This window comes from Lepidochelys kempii, chromosome 2, assembly GCF_965140285.1.
Source record: "Lepidochelys kempii isolate rLepKem1 chromosome 2, rLepKem1.hap1, whole genome shotgun sequence".
Lineage (NCBI taxonomy): Eukaryota > Metazoa > Chordata > Testudines > Cheloniidae > Lepidochelys > Lepidochelys kempii.
In genome coordinates this window covers 20438698-20455467 of record NC_136381.1, presented here as the reverse complement: position 1 = coordinate 20455467, position 16770 = coordinate 20438698, and the positions used below count along the sequence as shown (strand labels likewise).

The 16770-nt window shown below is 45.1% G+C and overlaps 1 long non-coding RNA gene across 1 annotated transcript in view; it reads right to left on the bottom strand.

Annotated features, from left to right (window-relative positions):
- Positions 1 to 4394, bottom strand: part of LOC140905845 (uncharacterized) — a 59697-nt gene extending 55303 nt beyond the window's left edge. The window contains exon 1 of the long non-coding RNA XR_012156960.2: positions 4041 to 4394. This is a non-coding gene — a long non-coding RNA (uncharacterized LOC140905845). The remainder of the gene's footprint in view (positions 1 to 4040) is intronic.
- Positions 4395 to 16770: the final 12376 nt, after the last annotated feature.

Here is a 16770-nt window from a genome sequence, read left to right as displayed (position 1 = left end):
CCCCAAGGCTGGGAGGCTCACAGCCACTCCACCCGAGAGGAGGAGACGTAGAGTGCTGGTGGTTGGGAATTCTCTTTGGAGGAGAATGGGGGCATCCACCTGCTGACTTGATGTGCTGCCTGCCTGGATCCCACATCTGAGACATTACAGAAAGGCGGCCAAAGCTCATCCGTCTATCGGATCGCTAACCTATGCTGCTCATCCATGTGGGCACTAATGATACTACCAGGTCTGACTCTGAACAGAGCAACAATGACTACAGGATTCTGGGAGCTAGGGTGAAGGGCCAGGATCACAGGTTGTGTTCTTGTCCATCCTCCCAGTTGAGGGTAAAGGCCCAGACTGGGCCATGTGCATCCTGTAGATGAATGCGTGGCTACGCAGATGGTGTTGACAGAAAGAGTTTGGCTTTCTTGACCATGGGATGATATTCTGGGAAGAAGATCTGCTGGGAAGAGATGGCATCCACCTGACCAAGAAGGGGAAGAGTATCTTCATGCACCAACTCGTCAACCTACTGAGGAGGGTTTTAAATTATGTTCAAAGGGGACAAGTGACAAAAGCTCACAGGCCATACTTGAAGAGTAGTTATCAGTAGTTTACTATCAAACTGGGAGGGCATATCTAGTGGGGTCCTTCAAGGGTTAGTCCTGGGTCTGGTACTATTTGATATTTTATTAATAACATGGGTAATAGTCTGGAAAGTATGCTTATAAAAATTGCAGATGACACCAAGCTGGGAGGGGTTGCAAGCACCTTGTAAGACTGGTTTGGAATTCAAAACGACCTTGACAAACTGGAAAATTGGTCTGAATTCAACAAGATGAAATTCAATCAAGACAAGTGCAAAGTACTTCACGTAGGCAGGAGAAATCAAATGCACAACTACAAAATGGGGACAAACCGGCCAGGTGGTAGTACTGCTGATAAGAATCTGTGGATTATAGTGTATCAAAATTGAATGTGTGTCAACAATGTGTTGCAGCTGCAAAAAAAGGCTAATAGCATTCTGAGGTGTATAAACAGAAGTTCTGTATATAAGACATGGGAGATAATTGTCTCGCTCTGCTCTTCACTGGTGAGGCCTCAGCTGGAGTACTGTGTCCAATTCTGAGTGCTACTCTGTAGGAAAGATGTGGATAATTTGGAAAAAGTCTAGAGGAGAATAACAAAAAATATCAAAGGCTTAGAAAACCTGACCTATGAGAAAAGGTTAAATAAACTGGTCTTGTTTAATTTGGAGAAAAGACTGAAGGGGGAACCTGATAGCAGTCTTCAAATAGGTTAAGAGCTGTTATAAAGAGGATGGTGATCAGTTGTTCTCCATGTCCACTGAAGGTAAAACAAGAAGTTATGGGCTTAAACTACAGCAAGGGAGATTTAGGTTAGATATTAGGAAAAACTTTCAAACTATAAGGGTAGTTATGCTTTGGAACAGGCTTCCAAAGTAAGTTCCCACCCCTGGAAGCCTTTAAAAAGGAGGTTGGACAAACATCTGTCAGGGTTGGTCTAGGTTGACTTGGTCCTGCCTCAGTACAGGGGTCTGGCTCTGATGTCTTCTTGAGGTCCCTTACAGTTCTATATTACTATGATTCTATGATAATTCATCCCTCTGGTGCCTATGCATTTTGTTACAGTCTTTAATTACATTATCACGTACTGTTTTTTCCATGGGACCCCTGACTCATTCAGTGCACATGATGGATGGTGCTTAATTAAGAAGTAGCAAGTCAATGTTTTATTTCCTCCTCATTGTTCAGTGTATGGCCCCAAGCCTCATTTGCTGTCCACAGTTCAAACCCTGCTCTGAAGACAGAATTATTAATTTCCTCATTTTCAAGGGCGTTCATCACTAGAGTGTCTAAGGGCTTTGCAAACATCATTTATCTTCACAACACCCCTGTAAGGTTAGGGGCTGATATTATCCTCACTTTACAGGTGGAAAGCTTAGCACAGAGAGAGAAGTCAAATGATTTTAGGTGCCCAATTTGGGACCTGATTTTTTCAGAGTACTTAACATTATATATTCCAACCACTTCCCCCACTGATCTCAGCTGCTGCTGTGAGAGCTCAGTACATTTGCAAATCAGACCCTAGGGTCTCAAGTAAGGCACCCCAAAAATGAGAAACACACAATTAGTGTGTGTGGTGGTTTAAGTGACTAACCAAGTGTCTGATAGCAGTAGTAGGTTATCATCTTAGATGGGGACCAGTACTAGAGGGTATGAAACACACACTTTGCCAGTGGATTTCACAGATGTTTGCTGATAGCAGAGGAATAGTGACATTCAGGAATCTTGAGTTCTGTTCCTAGCTCTGGAGTGGAGTCTGCTTTACTAGGCACAGATCCTTCTGTCTGTTCCCCTAAAGCCCGACACCCTTCTACCTTACCCCTTCTATCCTGTCCCCTATATCAGTCCAGTCTCTTCCCCACTCCCGACGCATCATCTCAGTCCCAGTCTCCATGCCTCAGGCTTCTCATCCAAGTTCCAATCTTCTTGCCAAGCCAGTGCCAGACCTCCCTCGCCCCAGTTCCCTCTTCCCAGTCTCTTTGCCCAACCAGTCCCAGCTTCCCCTCTACCCCACATGTCCTGTAACAGAGTGTACTGTCACATGGGTGAAAATGCACACATTTACCTAAAGAGTTGTAGGTAGTAGACTACCCCTGAAAATGAGAACTTGGGTGTGGTCCATCTAGCTCCAATCATCCTCTCTGCTGGGAGTGGGAGAGGTCTGAGGCTGATATAAATCAGAACCAGCTCATTCCAAGGGTATCAAGAAGAGAAGCAATATTCTGGATGGGGACACTAAGGGAGTGTCTTGGGGGAAACAACAGCTCCTGAAATGGAAGCTCTACAGATGGTATGAGACCAGTGGATGAACAGAAGCAAAATGTTAGAAAACAAGGTACTGAACTGGGCAGACTTTGGGCACAGGCTGGGACCTGCCTCCATTAAAGCCTTTGGACTTTCTAGACAAGAAAAGATATTGGGTGAACAACACATGGAAAGCTTATGGGGAAGGCAGCTTAGGCAAAAATGATCATGAAATGACAGAGTTCATGATTCTAAGGAATGGTAGGAGGGAAAACAGCACAATAAAGATAATGGATTTGAAGAAGGCAGACTTATCAAACTGAGGGAGTTGGTAGGTAAAATCCTATGGGCAGCAAGTCTAAGGGGAAAAACAGTTAAAGAGAGTTGGCAGTGTTTCAAAGACATTATTAAAGGCACAAGAGCAAACTATCTGTCTGCCTAGGACAGATAGGAAGTATGGCAAGAGACCACCCTGGCTTCAATTATCTGAAACTCAAAAAGAGTTCTACAAAAAGTGGAAACTAAGTCAAATTACAAAGGATGAACATAGACAAATAACACAAGTATGTAGGGACAAAATGTGCATAATTACACACACGTAGCAGATTCTTTGCACTAGGCAGTGCAGAAAGGGAAGAGGGGTGGCTCTAGCATCCTGATTCACTGTTTGGCTCCAGCCCCAAATGCAGGTTGGACAATGTTTCCCAAGGCGCCATCCACCAGCTGAGGATAGCTGTGGTGTTAATTACAGCCCTGCCAATTTCTTGGGGAAGGCACACACCCAGCTGGATTTTAGGGCATTGTTTATTAGGTGGCCATCTTGGTCTGGATAAGAACAAGGTGACCTCCATGTTGTGACAGTTTCTTGTTCCCCTATTCTGGGCAAAAGGCGGGAAAGTGAAAAGAGCGGGAATCAGTTGTTGCTAAGTAACCGGTTTCTATATAAACAAATGAAGGGAGGGGCCAGGGACTCTTGAGCGCGGAATCTTTGGGCTCAGGTGTCCAAAAAGCTCTCTCTCTCTCTGTGGTGTGGTACACCTCCCACATTGGTTACTGGCCTGCAGTAGCCACTCACTGAACAAAGTTGTCATCTTGGGGTTTATTAGTTATTTTCTTTTGGGAAGCTGGCGTGCACACTCAGACTAGATCCAGTTAGTTAGATCTGACACTCACCCATAGACGATGCAGCGAGGGATAGGATGGGTCTAAGATAGGGTTACCTACCTGTCTTCAACATCTGTGATCCACCGTTGGGGTCCATCGCTGATCTCACCAGCCCAGATTCTGCAGCCTCGCCACCAGCAGTACCTGGAGGAGGTAGAAAAACATCTTTGATTTATTGAGTGTGTATGTGCATTTGTCCTTAATCCATCCCTCTCCCCTTCCTTCCTTCTCCTTTAGTAAATAAAGTGTTGTTGTGAGTTCATATCCATGTGATGGTTTCTTTTATTCCAGCTCTGATAGATGGGCTTAAGGGGGCACTCAGTGAGAGGTATACTGTAAGGCTCCCCAAAGTCTTCTGGTCAGATAGGCTCCCTAAAAATCCTTACAGTGGTGTGCCCTCAGCATGTCTATTTGCTGACCTTCCTCACCCCTAGACAGACTCTCTGTTGTGGTTTGGCAGGGGGCAGGTATAAGAGCCTGTCATGCCAGCACTAAGCCAACTGGTGCTTTCCCCAAGCTGAAGAACCTCTGGCTAGGGGAATGCATTCAGTCTTTGTTTCCTTAATGGCACAAAGGCCAGGGAACAGGGCGGAGAACCTACCCCTAATTGGCACATGTAATCACCCATATTATCCCTATAAATGGGTATGTTGTATACAAAGGGCCACTTATGCCTCTAACTGGCCATTGCACTTATGGTAAATTCATGTGCAAACAGCATATAATGGTGTGCACGCTTTTTAATACTAGAGGCTCTCTGTGACTAAAGAACATAAAACAGGAGAGAAATTGTATTGTATAGAGACAGGAACTTCCAGCAGGGAAAGACTAACATTTAGCATATGGCTAACAGCATCCAAGAGCAAGGAACGATGAGGAAAGTCCATGTATAGAGGGCAACAACTTTCAAAGGACATGAGGAACAAGTAGAAAAGGACTCCATTGTTCAAGGTCTTATAAGTGCTAAAAGGGATTTCTGTTAGCAAGAATAAAGATAAGCCTATAAAGACCTATAACTGAGCAAAGTCTAGTGGTTAACCCTTGCTGTGAGTTCCTTCTTAGCACCTTCATTGATAGATGGAGAATGCATCAGCACGAGACTGGAGTCACAGCTGCTTTAGTATAAAGGCAGTGTGAGTGATAAATGGATTTCTGCTATGTGACAATAGGTCATTGCCTTAGCTCTGTATTGGACAGAATCTATTACATTAACTTAGACTAAACTCTCTTATTTCTATTTTTTGCACTGTACAAAAGTTTGCCATTGTAACTGTCTGTGAATACAAATTATAATTATTCTTAAAGATGTTCTCTGGTTTGACCAGCATGCTTCAAAAGAAATGGTGACTGCCTATCTGTTTTTCAGGAAACATAAGGCTTAGTTCTGTAAATGTGCCCTGAGTAACTTTATTCACGTGAATAGTCCCTATATGGCTTGCTCAGGGTAATACAACAATATTGCCAGAGCCTTGATGGAACAACTGACATGAGTAGTTAGTCAAATTTTTTGGTGGGGTTCTGTGGGTAGTGTACAGACAGCCAAAGTGACTGGTCCAAATTCTTCTTTGGTGTAACTTCACTGAAATAAGTTGAATTACACAAGGAATCAGACTGGGTCCCCAAGCCTTAACCTTCCTCATGGGAGCCAAATGAAATATTCACAGTAAATAATTTACTGAAAATAGCTACCCTCTTTTTCTGAAGGTGGAATGTCTGTCTGTGGTCTGAAGTACTGGGATTTAAGCCACACCAGTTGTGTGGTACCTACCTGCCAAATGTCCAGAAATGGACTGTAGTTGTCTCAACTCTAACGGTGGTGTGACAAGGTTGGGCCAGATGGCTACCGGAGAGTAACAGAAGGCAGATATATTAGCCCCAGGTTAAGTAGGTCCCTTTTCCCTGGGTAAGGTAACAGGGAAGGTTCCAGAGCAATCAGGAACCTTCTGGAGACAATAAAGACAGACAGGCTGATTAGAACACCTGCCGCCAATCAAGAAGCTGCTAGAATCAATTAAGGCAGGCTAATCAGGGAACCTGGGTTTAAAAAGGAGCTCAGTTCAGTTTGTGGTGCACGTCTGAGGAGCTGGGAGCAAGAGGTACTAGGAGCTGAGAGTGAGAACGCAGACTGTTGGAGGACTGAGGAGTACAAGCATTATCAGACACCAGGAGGAAGGTCCTATGGTGAGAATAAAGAAGGTGTTGGGAGGAGGCCATGGGGAAGTAGCCCAGGGAGTTGTAGCTGTTGCACAGCTGTTCCAGGAGGCACTCTAGACAGCTGCATTCCACAGGGCCCTGGGCTGGAACCTGGAGTAGAGGGTGGGCCTGGGTTCCCCCCAAACCTCCCATCTCCTGGTCATACACAGGAGAAGTTGACCTGGACTTTGGGTTCACGGAAATGGCCAAACTGAGGGCTGCCGTGAAGCTCCAAGGCGAGCAAATCCTCCAATAAGCTCAAGACCCACCAAGGTAGAGGAGGAATTTTGTCACAGTGGTTAAACTTTTTAAAATTTCCAGTTGATGGATTGATCATGAAACAAGCAGCACATAGTTTCCTCTCTTTCAGTGTGGGTTTCCCTGCCATGCAAACTTGTACCTGCTGTATCTTGTAGGTGGCCTAAGATGCACAAGAATTTGCAGAAGGAAAAGTACAATTTTCACAAACCAAATGATTGGACAGGGAATTATACATATTGTCCCTAAGGCCCAATAAGTTATCCAATATTTAGGGCTTGCTGTTAGAATGAGATTGATCATATACATTAATTGTAATCTGGTTTATTTACAAAGAGTATACAAAAAGTCCTGGTTCCCTGAACACAGTAGAAACAAACAGCAGGCAGTTTCCTTGCTAAGAAACTGCCACTCCAGAAAATTCTGTGCCACAGAAGCTCTGACTTTCTTCTTCCTTTCAGGACCACTCTCAGGAGGCCCTGGTTATGCTATGCATACTACACTGCCATAGCTACAGCACTGCAGCTATGCTCCTGTCACATGCAGTGACAGCAGATGTTTCCTGCCACTGTAGGAAGTTCAGCTCATCAAGAGATGGTAGTAGCAGGGTGGACAGAACCATTCTTCTGTCAACCTAGCTGCATCTACACCGGGGGTTAGGTCGGCATACGTACGACACTTGGGGTGTGTAGATTTTTCTCACTCTGAGAGCCGTAGCTATGTTGACCTAAGTTTTAAGTGTAGACCAGGCCTCTCAGCAGCCTACAAACCAATAATCTAGCCTCTACATTTGCAACCAGGAAACCCCTGTTGAGCTACCTGAGTTAGCTGTGCTCAGGCCTGTGTGTGCAGTTTATTGCATCAGGCGTAGACTCTATTGTCTGCAGCTGCTTCACCACATCAAGGGACTTAATTGCTTCTTCCCTTGAGTCTGAGAGTATTTGGCACCCATTGGCTTTAATGAGGTCTGTGACTGTCTTTGAGTCAAACACCCTGGTGAAGCCATTAACACCTGTTAGCAAAATACTGTCATGGGTGACTCTCAGGAATTTTGTGGACTTAGGCCTGGTCCACATTTCCCTTATATTGGCATAGCAATCAAAATCTACTCCCTTACTCCCCACCTCCCCAGTGGCATAGCTACATCAACAAAACTCACAGTGTAGATGTAGCTAAGCCAACAGAAGAGGGTTTTGGTCAGCATAGCTAACATTGTGCAGGGACGTGGTGTTCCTACACTGGAAGAATTCTGTCAAGGTCTGCTGTGTCTACATTTGGTGGCTATGCTAGCATAGGGTCTATAGAGTAGATGCAACCTTGATGCCAATAAGATTTTTCCAGTCCATCAGAACCCCTTGAGACAGCAAAGCGGGACGGGAAAAACCATCACACTCACAATATTTCTAGAAGTAGTTACTTCTGCTTGTAATAGAAATATTAGGAAGACTCTTTTTCTCAAATCTCATATTTTAGCACTTCAATTCAGGTTCCTGGCATAGGAAAGGGAGAATGAAAACGAATGTCTATGCTACAAGTGATACAGTGGCACAGCTGCAGCTACCCTATGTTGACAGAAGTGGCTTTTCTGTCACTGTAGTTAATCCACCTCTCCAAGAGGTGGTAGCTAGGCTGATGGAAGAATTCTTCTATTGACCTAGCTGCATCTACTTTGCGGGTTAGGTCGACTTACTACGGTACTCAATTTTTCTCACCTTGAACGACATACCCAGGTCAATCCAATTTTTAAGTGAAGATCAAGCCTTAGAACTCAAAAGTTAAGTGCTTTAGTTGGAGTCTTGGGCATAGATTTTGAGTCCATTCTAATTGGACCAGTTCACTCATCCTTAATTATACAGTTGTCTTGTTTCATTAGACTCAAAAGCTGCCAAGCATTAGTGGATGAGACTGGAGCCCTTCCGTTCAGTATGTCACCAGCTGAGGTATTGTAATCCTTCCTATAACTCTTATTGCTATTAGCCCTTTTATCCCGCATTTCTTTTCAGTGTGGACACCATTGCAGTAAAAGTAATTTGGGTCTCATAAATAATCCTTATTTGCATTTCTATAGCGCCTATCATCCAAGGAGCTCAAAGTGCTTTGCAGATGTTCAGGGTGAAATCCTGGCTTCATAGAAATTGATGGCAAAGCTCCTATTGACTTCAGCAGGATACTAAGCATCTCAATACACTGTTGTAGCTAAGACTGTTTTCACTGCAGAGTTAACCCAGGCTCTTACTTAGGTTTCAGCCCTGGGTGGCGTGTGACTCCTCCATTTGGGGAGACTGCACATGCCCTGAGCATGGCCCTGCCCCGAGACCCGTCCCTGCTTAGCCATCTTCCATCCAAATCCCCGTCCCCACCCCACCTCCATCCCCGTTCGGTCTACTTTCCAAGACCTGCCCCCCCTCACCGCTCACGCCTCTTTGCCCCCTCCCCAAGGCCCCCCTGCCCACCGTGTGTGCCTCTGTCTGGTCGCTCACCAATCGCACGGACCACTTCACCTCCTCCTGCGAGGCTCCCATGTGGGCAGAGTGGGGATTGGAGGAGGCAGAGCCTTGGGGGAAGAGGACCAAGGCTGGAGCATGGGCGGAGCCACGGCCCACCCTTTCGGCAGCAGCGTGCTCCAAAGGCAGCAGGCAGACTGTTTAGCCTCCCCATGCCTCTTATATCTGCCACCCATGGTTTTAGCCAGCCTACCTAACTTCCACACAGAAAACCTCTGAGCCAGTGTTATGCCTAAGCGAGTTTACCTGGCTGGGGTGGGGTGTGGGAAATATTAGAGCCAGTGCCCTTCTTACTGGGGAAAAAAGCCAAGAGCATCTTGGCACAAAGAACTGTGCGGTGCAAAAACAGTGAGGACACAGTAATGGGGGTAGGCCTTTGTTGTGAAAACTCTTGCAGCTGGGCCAGATTAACCCTAACCAAGCACCTGGGCTAACCGTGCAGTGAAGACATATACCCTAAGAGTTATCCTCCTTTTAAAGTTGGGGAAGTTGAGGCACAAAGTCCTGCTTTTCATAGCTTATATATCCACCTGCATTCACAAATGGGGACTTTCATGTGCCTGTGGAAACCAGAGACTTGTCTGTGCTCATATTATGCACATGCAGAGTACAACAGGCACTTGTCTTGTTCAATGCAAATACCCCTAAACATGAAGTAAAAATTGCTTCCTATATTATTTGTCCAGGACCATGGAGCAAATTGCTGCTGGACCAAGAAATGGAAACCAGGTGTCTTGACTCCCATTTTGCTACTCCTAGTCCCTCATGAGTCCATTCACTTCAAAATATATCTGAAGTGCAGTGTGATCACCAGTGTCAATTTCACTTTAATTTTAAGCGATAGCGCCATGGCTCCTTTAAGACTTTTAATGTAATCATCTTTAAAGATACATGACCTGGAAATGTCCCTTACATGTGGAAAGTTTCAATGCTAATGCCTATTTCAGACTGAATAAAATGTTTGTTTTGTCATTCTTTTGATGGAGTTTGATATTTCTGTTGTTCTCTCTCCCTGCTTGAGATGTATGGTATTTTTATTCACTCAGTTTCTCTGACAGAGGTACAAATTGTCATTTCACAAACTCTGCTACCGTTCAGCTGTATCTCTTCTACAGAAGGAAAATGCCAATCAACCTAGTGCTCTCCAAGCTGGCCCGCCACTCCTTTAATTCAGTATTAGAACTGAATATGGATTGAATGAATTGCATTTACTGGGACAGCTAGCTGGCAAGAATAGCACTGATTTGACTGACAGTTTATTTCTTTAGCAACACTACTGGATAACTGCAATAGAATTACTGAAACTACAGTTGTGTCCCAAAAAGAAGCTGAATGAGGACAGACCCAATCTGTTGGGGTGATGAAAGCGATAGAGGGTTTACAGACACCATTCATATCCCCAACAAATGTACAAGCAATGTGGTCCAGTGATTGGAGAATTACCATGGGACTTAAATGACCTGGGGTCAACTCCTTCTGCAGCAGAGTTCTTGTGTGACCCTAGGGAAGTCATTTAGTCTCTCTGTGCCTCAGTTTCCCATCTGTAAAATGGGATAATAGGACTTGCAGTCACGAAGATAAATACATTACAATAAAGACTGAGATGCTCAGTTACTATAGGGGCCCATGCTAAGTGCCATCTCCTTCTGCAGCAACAAACCTATCTACTCTCCCACCTACGGCTGCAAGAGCACATCTAGCCTGATCACATAAGTACAAATCTGACTCTACATACCACTGTGTTCCCTCAAGTCTTGAGTCTTCTGGACGTAGGGCTCAATGAAAAAGGCAATACCAAACATTACTATTCAAAGGGGCAAACCTCTTTACTAAAACACTGTGATGTCCACACAATACGATCTACTTCGTAAAATTCTGATCTTGCTCTGGCCCATCCTTTCTCTGTTGGTTGTTATCCCTACTTGTCTGTCTGTCATTAGATTGGAGACTCTTCAGCGCCGGCCTTTCAAAAACAACTAGTGATTTTAAGTGGCCCTCTGAGAATTGGGACTCTTTAAGGTGGATATCCAAAAGTGGAGGCACCCCAAATCACTGGTCACTTCTGAAAATCATGGTCCTTATACCTGTGCCCCAGCTGCAAGGCGCATGCCAGCCCATTGGCATAGTGATTATGATACATATTGGATTCTGTAGATGCCATAGCACTCATTTGGTAGATGAAGTTAAGCCCCTGATCTGAAATGTACTATGCCTGAACAAGTGTTGGATCCATAACAAAAAATGAAAAATCCCTGGGCTCAAAAAAGCAGCTGGCTGAAGCCCACTCAAGAGCCCGCTACACTGTCACACTTTTTGTTGTTTGTGCATAGTTCTCTTCAGCTAACACGCTTGTCTCTCACAGACTAGCCAGGGGTCAAGGTTATGGGGGAATGTCACAGTGGGCCAAATTCTGCTCACGTTTACACCTGTCGGTGGAGCTGCTATGGATTTACACAGGTTTGATTCAGAGTGGAATGTGGCTCTTACAGGCAAGTGGGAATGAAAACTCAGACTAGATCTCTGTGTATGACAAGGTTAACAGGTTACCTTATTTTACAGGCTTGAAATCTCCTAGAATTCTGCTGGTTGCCTTCAGGGAATTTTAAGTACAAACAGCTTGGATTTTTTTTCTTTTTTAGAGACCTTTCCTGATTTAGGACAATGTGTGGATCTGAATATTAAACACAGCGTTGTGCTTACAGAATTTGAGGCAAATTGGAACCTTGATGGAAAGGGATGAGGCTGGGCTAATATAATTTGAAAACTGCTTGAAGGGAAGCTAATACATATGTTCTTGCTGGTTCCCTGCTGCTGTTATCCAACCCCAGAAAAGCGCTTCTTAAAAATAAAGACTGTAATGCATTACTTATATGTTAGTCTGTATCCCCAGAGGTGCTAAGAACCTTGCTGTGCTCAAACTAAGACAGACACTGGAATCAGAATTGCATCTATGGAAGTGTTTAGGCAAACAATTCAGCAACCAGAAAATACACTTTCCAACCAACCAGAGGCCCAGCTGATGTACATTGGCACATCTCCATTGACTTTAATGGAGTAACTCCAATTTATACAAGGCTATTTACTGTAAATCAGTTAGCAGAAAATGAGTATATATGTACTAAGGGGAAATGTGCAGTACGGTGACAAGAACAAAGCTTACCAAAAATGCCGTGAACCTTAGAAAAACTACAAAAAATGTAGTGAAAAAGATGATCTCTTTACAAAATGGATGTCATGCATGCACAAGCCTAGGAGTGGCTCTCCGCACAGGGGTGAATTTCACCCTCTCCATTTCTCAAACACAATGTCTGATAGATAAACTCATCAATCACAAAAGCAAATTATTTGTGGCATTCAGTAGCCTCTGTGCCTACCAAAATTGTGGAGCAAAGGCTGCTCCTTATTTGAGGCAGGACTTTATTATTTGCAGCACTAAGAAACTGATCTCCTTCCTTCAAGGTCAAGGAGACCCTTTTTGTTTACTTTAATGGGTGTTGCCTCCAGTCTGAAAAAACTCAGGCATCAAACTCTAGTCATGTTGCTATATGGGGATAGGGTCTGAACGTGGTGAGAAAATGTGTTCCTCGCAGTTAATCACCTGTATGCCTTTCCCCATCATCCCACACTATTAATTGCTCAGGTGCTGTGGTGCAAATGTGCAACCCTGAAATCTGAATGCTTACAATTTAAGGCAGGTTTCAGAGTGGCAGCTGTGTTAGTCTGTATCAGCAAAAACAACGAGGAGTCCTTGTGGCACCTTAGAGACTAACAAATTCTTTTGGGCATAAGCTTTCGTGGGCTAGAACCCACTTCATCAGATGCATGGAGTGAAAATACAGGAGCAGGTTTAAATACATGAAAGGATGGGGGGTTGCTTTACCAAGTGTGAGGTCAATCTAACGAGTTAAATCAATGAACAGCAGGACACCAAGGGGGAAAAAATAACTTTTGAAGTGGTAAGAGAGTGGCCCGTTACCACCAGTTGACAAGAAGGTGTGAGTAACAGTAGGGAGAAATTAGTATTGGGGAAATTAAGTTTAGGTTAAGGCAGAGATGTTGCTCTCACAGAATCCAGTTTGAGCAAGTCTCTGCAGTGGCCATGGAAGATTTTGAAATATGCGTCTCGCGATTTTGATGATGACAAAGATACTTCTCGAAGCTAATTTACCAAGCTTCAGAGATGAAATCGGCTCTGGGAGCAAGGGAAGTGTCATCAGCTAGAGAAGCTGTAAAATAAAAATTACTTCCTGTTACTGTCCCAATAAACTTCCCCATCCTCCTCCACCCAGCCTCCATGTGTAACATATCGCCAGTAGCTTTTGTAATGATTTCATCTTTTTTCTCACTTTATGGGAGTCAATAGCTGGGACTCTATTTAGATTGATTGTTCTTCTGTTATTAATGAGTTGCAAATTAATGGAGATGAGCAGAAATGAAATGGGAGATTCTCATTTAGCATCCTCTGCACCACTGGGTTTTGATTTCAGATAGTTTATTTCTAATTTGCAGCCAAAGACAATGAATTGATAATATTCTGGGTTTGCTAGGAATCAGCTCAAAAGTTGATAAAATATCTCATGACCTTTTCAGTTCAGATTTAATTATCACCCAACACAGTAATCGTTCCTGCTGGTACTTCCCCCATGCCTCTTTCCCCTTCATTCTAAAAACTTCACAGAGGCTAGATGGATTTCAAGCAAATAGTGTTGTGATTCCCGTATCTGCCTCCTGTAGCTTGTGCACATTATTTTATAGCTGGTGCTTTAGACAATCTTTGTTCTCAGTATAGCCCTGGTGTAAATATTTTATCTTCCTCCCCCATGGTGAAAATTTCTCCTTTGATCTAATGATTGGGACTTCCAACAGTGGGGATCCGTTCCTAACTCCACTACTGAGTCACTAGGAAAAAGCCAGAGAAACTCTGGCATGTCTGTTTAATTCCTTATGGGAGGAAGAGGTTTATCAGGGGCTGGTCTGAGACTATGGAATGAACTTCTATAGGAACAAAGGACCACCACAAACCTTGCCACCATCAGCTCTGAGTGTAAGGAACACTTCTCTAACCAGCCTTCTGCAATATAAAGTCAGAGCAGTGTACATTTCACAGATGTTTTTCAAAAATCCCCAACAACAAACCTGTACCAAAACAACACTCCACAATGCACTCACCTATTCCTGTGGGGAAAGGCTGAGAGAAAGAGAATGAACCTCATGTGAGAGATGTACATCATTTTGCTCACTGTGCTACCGGAAGCTGCTCAGACACTACAGTGATGAGGGCTATGAAGGCACTAATATTATTACTCCTAGGGGAATTCTCTGCCACTGCATTTGCACAGAATTCATATCCCACACAGATTATTTGCTTCCCCACAGAAAAAAGACTTTCTGATGCGGAAGCAAAGGGAAGCCACAAGAGCGGTCATGTGACCCTCCCCAGCAGTATGTTTTGGGTGCCCAGGGCAGCCAGCAGAGAAGTAAATCACTGTGGAGCAGGGGGCGGGACTGGGGAAGACCTGGCTGGTGGCTCCTACCCTGTGCTGGGCTCAGCTGCTAGTCCCAGATGGGCTGAGGAGATCAGGACTTCCTCTTCCCCTGCACAGCATCCAGGGCCAGGTCAGACCCACCCCCAGATTTCTCACCAGGCTGCAGAAAGCTCTGCAAACTCCCCTCCCCCCCGCTTCCTGCACCCATCACTCCTCAGCTGCAGGGGGAGGGATCACTGTATGGGGAACTGCTCCCTCATCCACCCAACCCCCATGTATCCAGACCCTCCCTCCAAGCCTCACCCCCCCACCCGAACTCCATTTGCTAAGACCCACTCCCCCTGCACCTGGACCATCCCGACGAGTCACCCACACCCAGATCCCCACCCCACTGAGCCCTAACCAGTTGCACCGGGATCCGCACCCCACTGAGCCCCACTCCCCCAGCATCTGGAGTCTCCCACTGAACCCACCACACCCAAATCCCCATGCTGAGCTCTATTCCCCCCCACACCGAGACACCCCCCTGCTGAGCCCCAACCACCTTCAACTGGACCCCCCTACAGAGTCCCATTACCGTTGGACCCAGAACCCCCAACAATCCCCTGTGCCTCCAGACCCGCACCCATACCCAGATCCCCCACTGAGCTGCCCACACCCAGATTACCCCCACACAGAACCCTCTCAACCCATACCTGGATCCCCCCATGCTAATCCCCTCCACACTTGGATCCTGCTGTGCTGAGCCTGCCTGCCCACACCTGGTGCACTTGGCACAGAGGGGCAGGGCCCTGGGGTGTTTCTGGGGCAGGCCCGGTCCTTGCACTGTGTCAGGGTTGGGTGCAGCTTCATCACTGAGTTCGTGTCCTGGGGGGGAGCTATAGAGTGATCTCCCACCTCTGTGTAGCCAGTGGCCTTTGCTCCTCAATGCCATGTTGGAGCCTCCACATTTATTTGACAAATAAAATTGGCAGAATTTTTCAGAATTTTAAAATATTTTATGCAGAATTTTTAAGTTTTGGAGCAGAATTTTTAATTTTTTTGGTGAAGAATGCCCTAAGGAGTATCAATATATAATAACAGACATTGTTTGTCTATTATATATATATTTTTACAGGATCCTTAGAAAAGGGTAGCCCCTATTCCAAACAGCTTCTTTCTAATTTTCGGTAGAATCACTTTTTTAAAACCCTGCAGAAGAGCTGTGTGAACTCTGCAAAGTTGAGAGTGCAAGTTGCTCAAGAACTGACCTCTACAAGTTTGAGCCACAAAGATGAATACTGAACCAAGCCCTTCAGAGTTCTGTTGTGGAGGTTTGAATGCAACAGATTTGAACCTCCAATGAGAATCCCATCTCCCTTTTGTGTATCTCCTGCCCACTCCTCCAAATATCTCCTTCTCCCAACAAACCTTAGGACCTCTCTTCTTTCCGTGCATGAAGGTTGGAAGTGGAATCCATTTTGAAGCACTTGGAGGAGAGGAAGGTGATCAGGAACAGTCAACATGGATTCACCAAGGGCAAGTCATGCCTGACCAACCTGATTGCCTTCTATGATGATATAACTGGCTCTGTGGATATGGGGAAAGTCGTGGATGTGATATATCTTGACGTTAGCAAAACTTTTGATACGGTCTCCCATGGTATTCTTGCCAGCAAGTTAAAAAGTATGGATTGGATGAATGGACTATAAGGTGGACAGAAAACTGGTTAGATTGTCTGTCTTAACGGGTAGTGATCAACGGCTCAGTGTCTAGTTGGCAGCCTGTATCAAGCAGAGTGCCCCAGGGGTCGGTCCTGGGGCCAGTTTTGTTCAACACCTTTATCAATGATCTGGATGATGGGATTAATTGCACCCTCACCAAGTTTGCAGATGACACTAAGATGAGGGGAGAGGTAGATATGCTGGAGGGTAGGGATAGGGTCCAGAGTGACCTAGACAAATTGGACAATTGCTCTAAAAAAAAATCTGATGAGGTTCAACAATGAAAAGTGCAGAGTCCTGCACTTAGGAAGGAAGAGTCCCATTCACAGCTACAGGCTGGGGATTGACGGGCTAAGCAGTAGTTCTGAAGAAAAGGACCTGGGGATTACAGTGGACGAGAAGCTGGGTATGAGTCAGCAGTGTGCCCTCGTTGCCAAGAAGGCCAATGGCATATTGGGCTGTATTAGTAGGAGCATTGCCAGCAGATCGAGAGAAGTGATTATTCCCCTCTGTTTGGCACTGGTGAGGCCACATCTGGAGTGTTGCATCCAGTTTTGATCCCCCCACTATGGAAGAGATGTGGACAAATTGGACAGAGTCCAGCGGAGGGCAACGACAATGATTAGGGGCTGGAGCATATGACTTA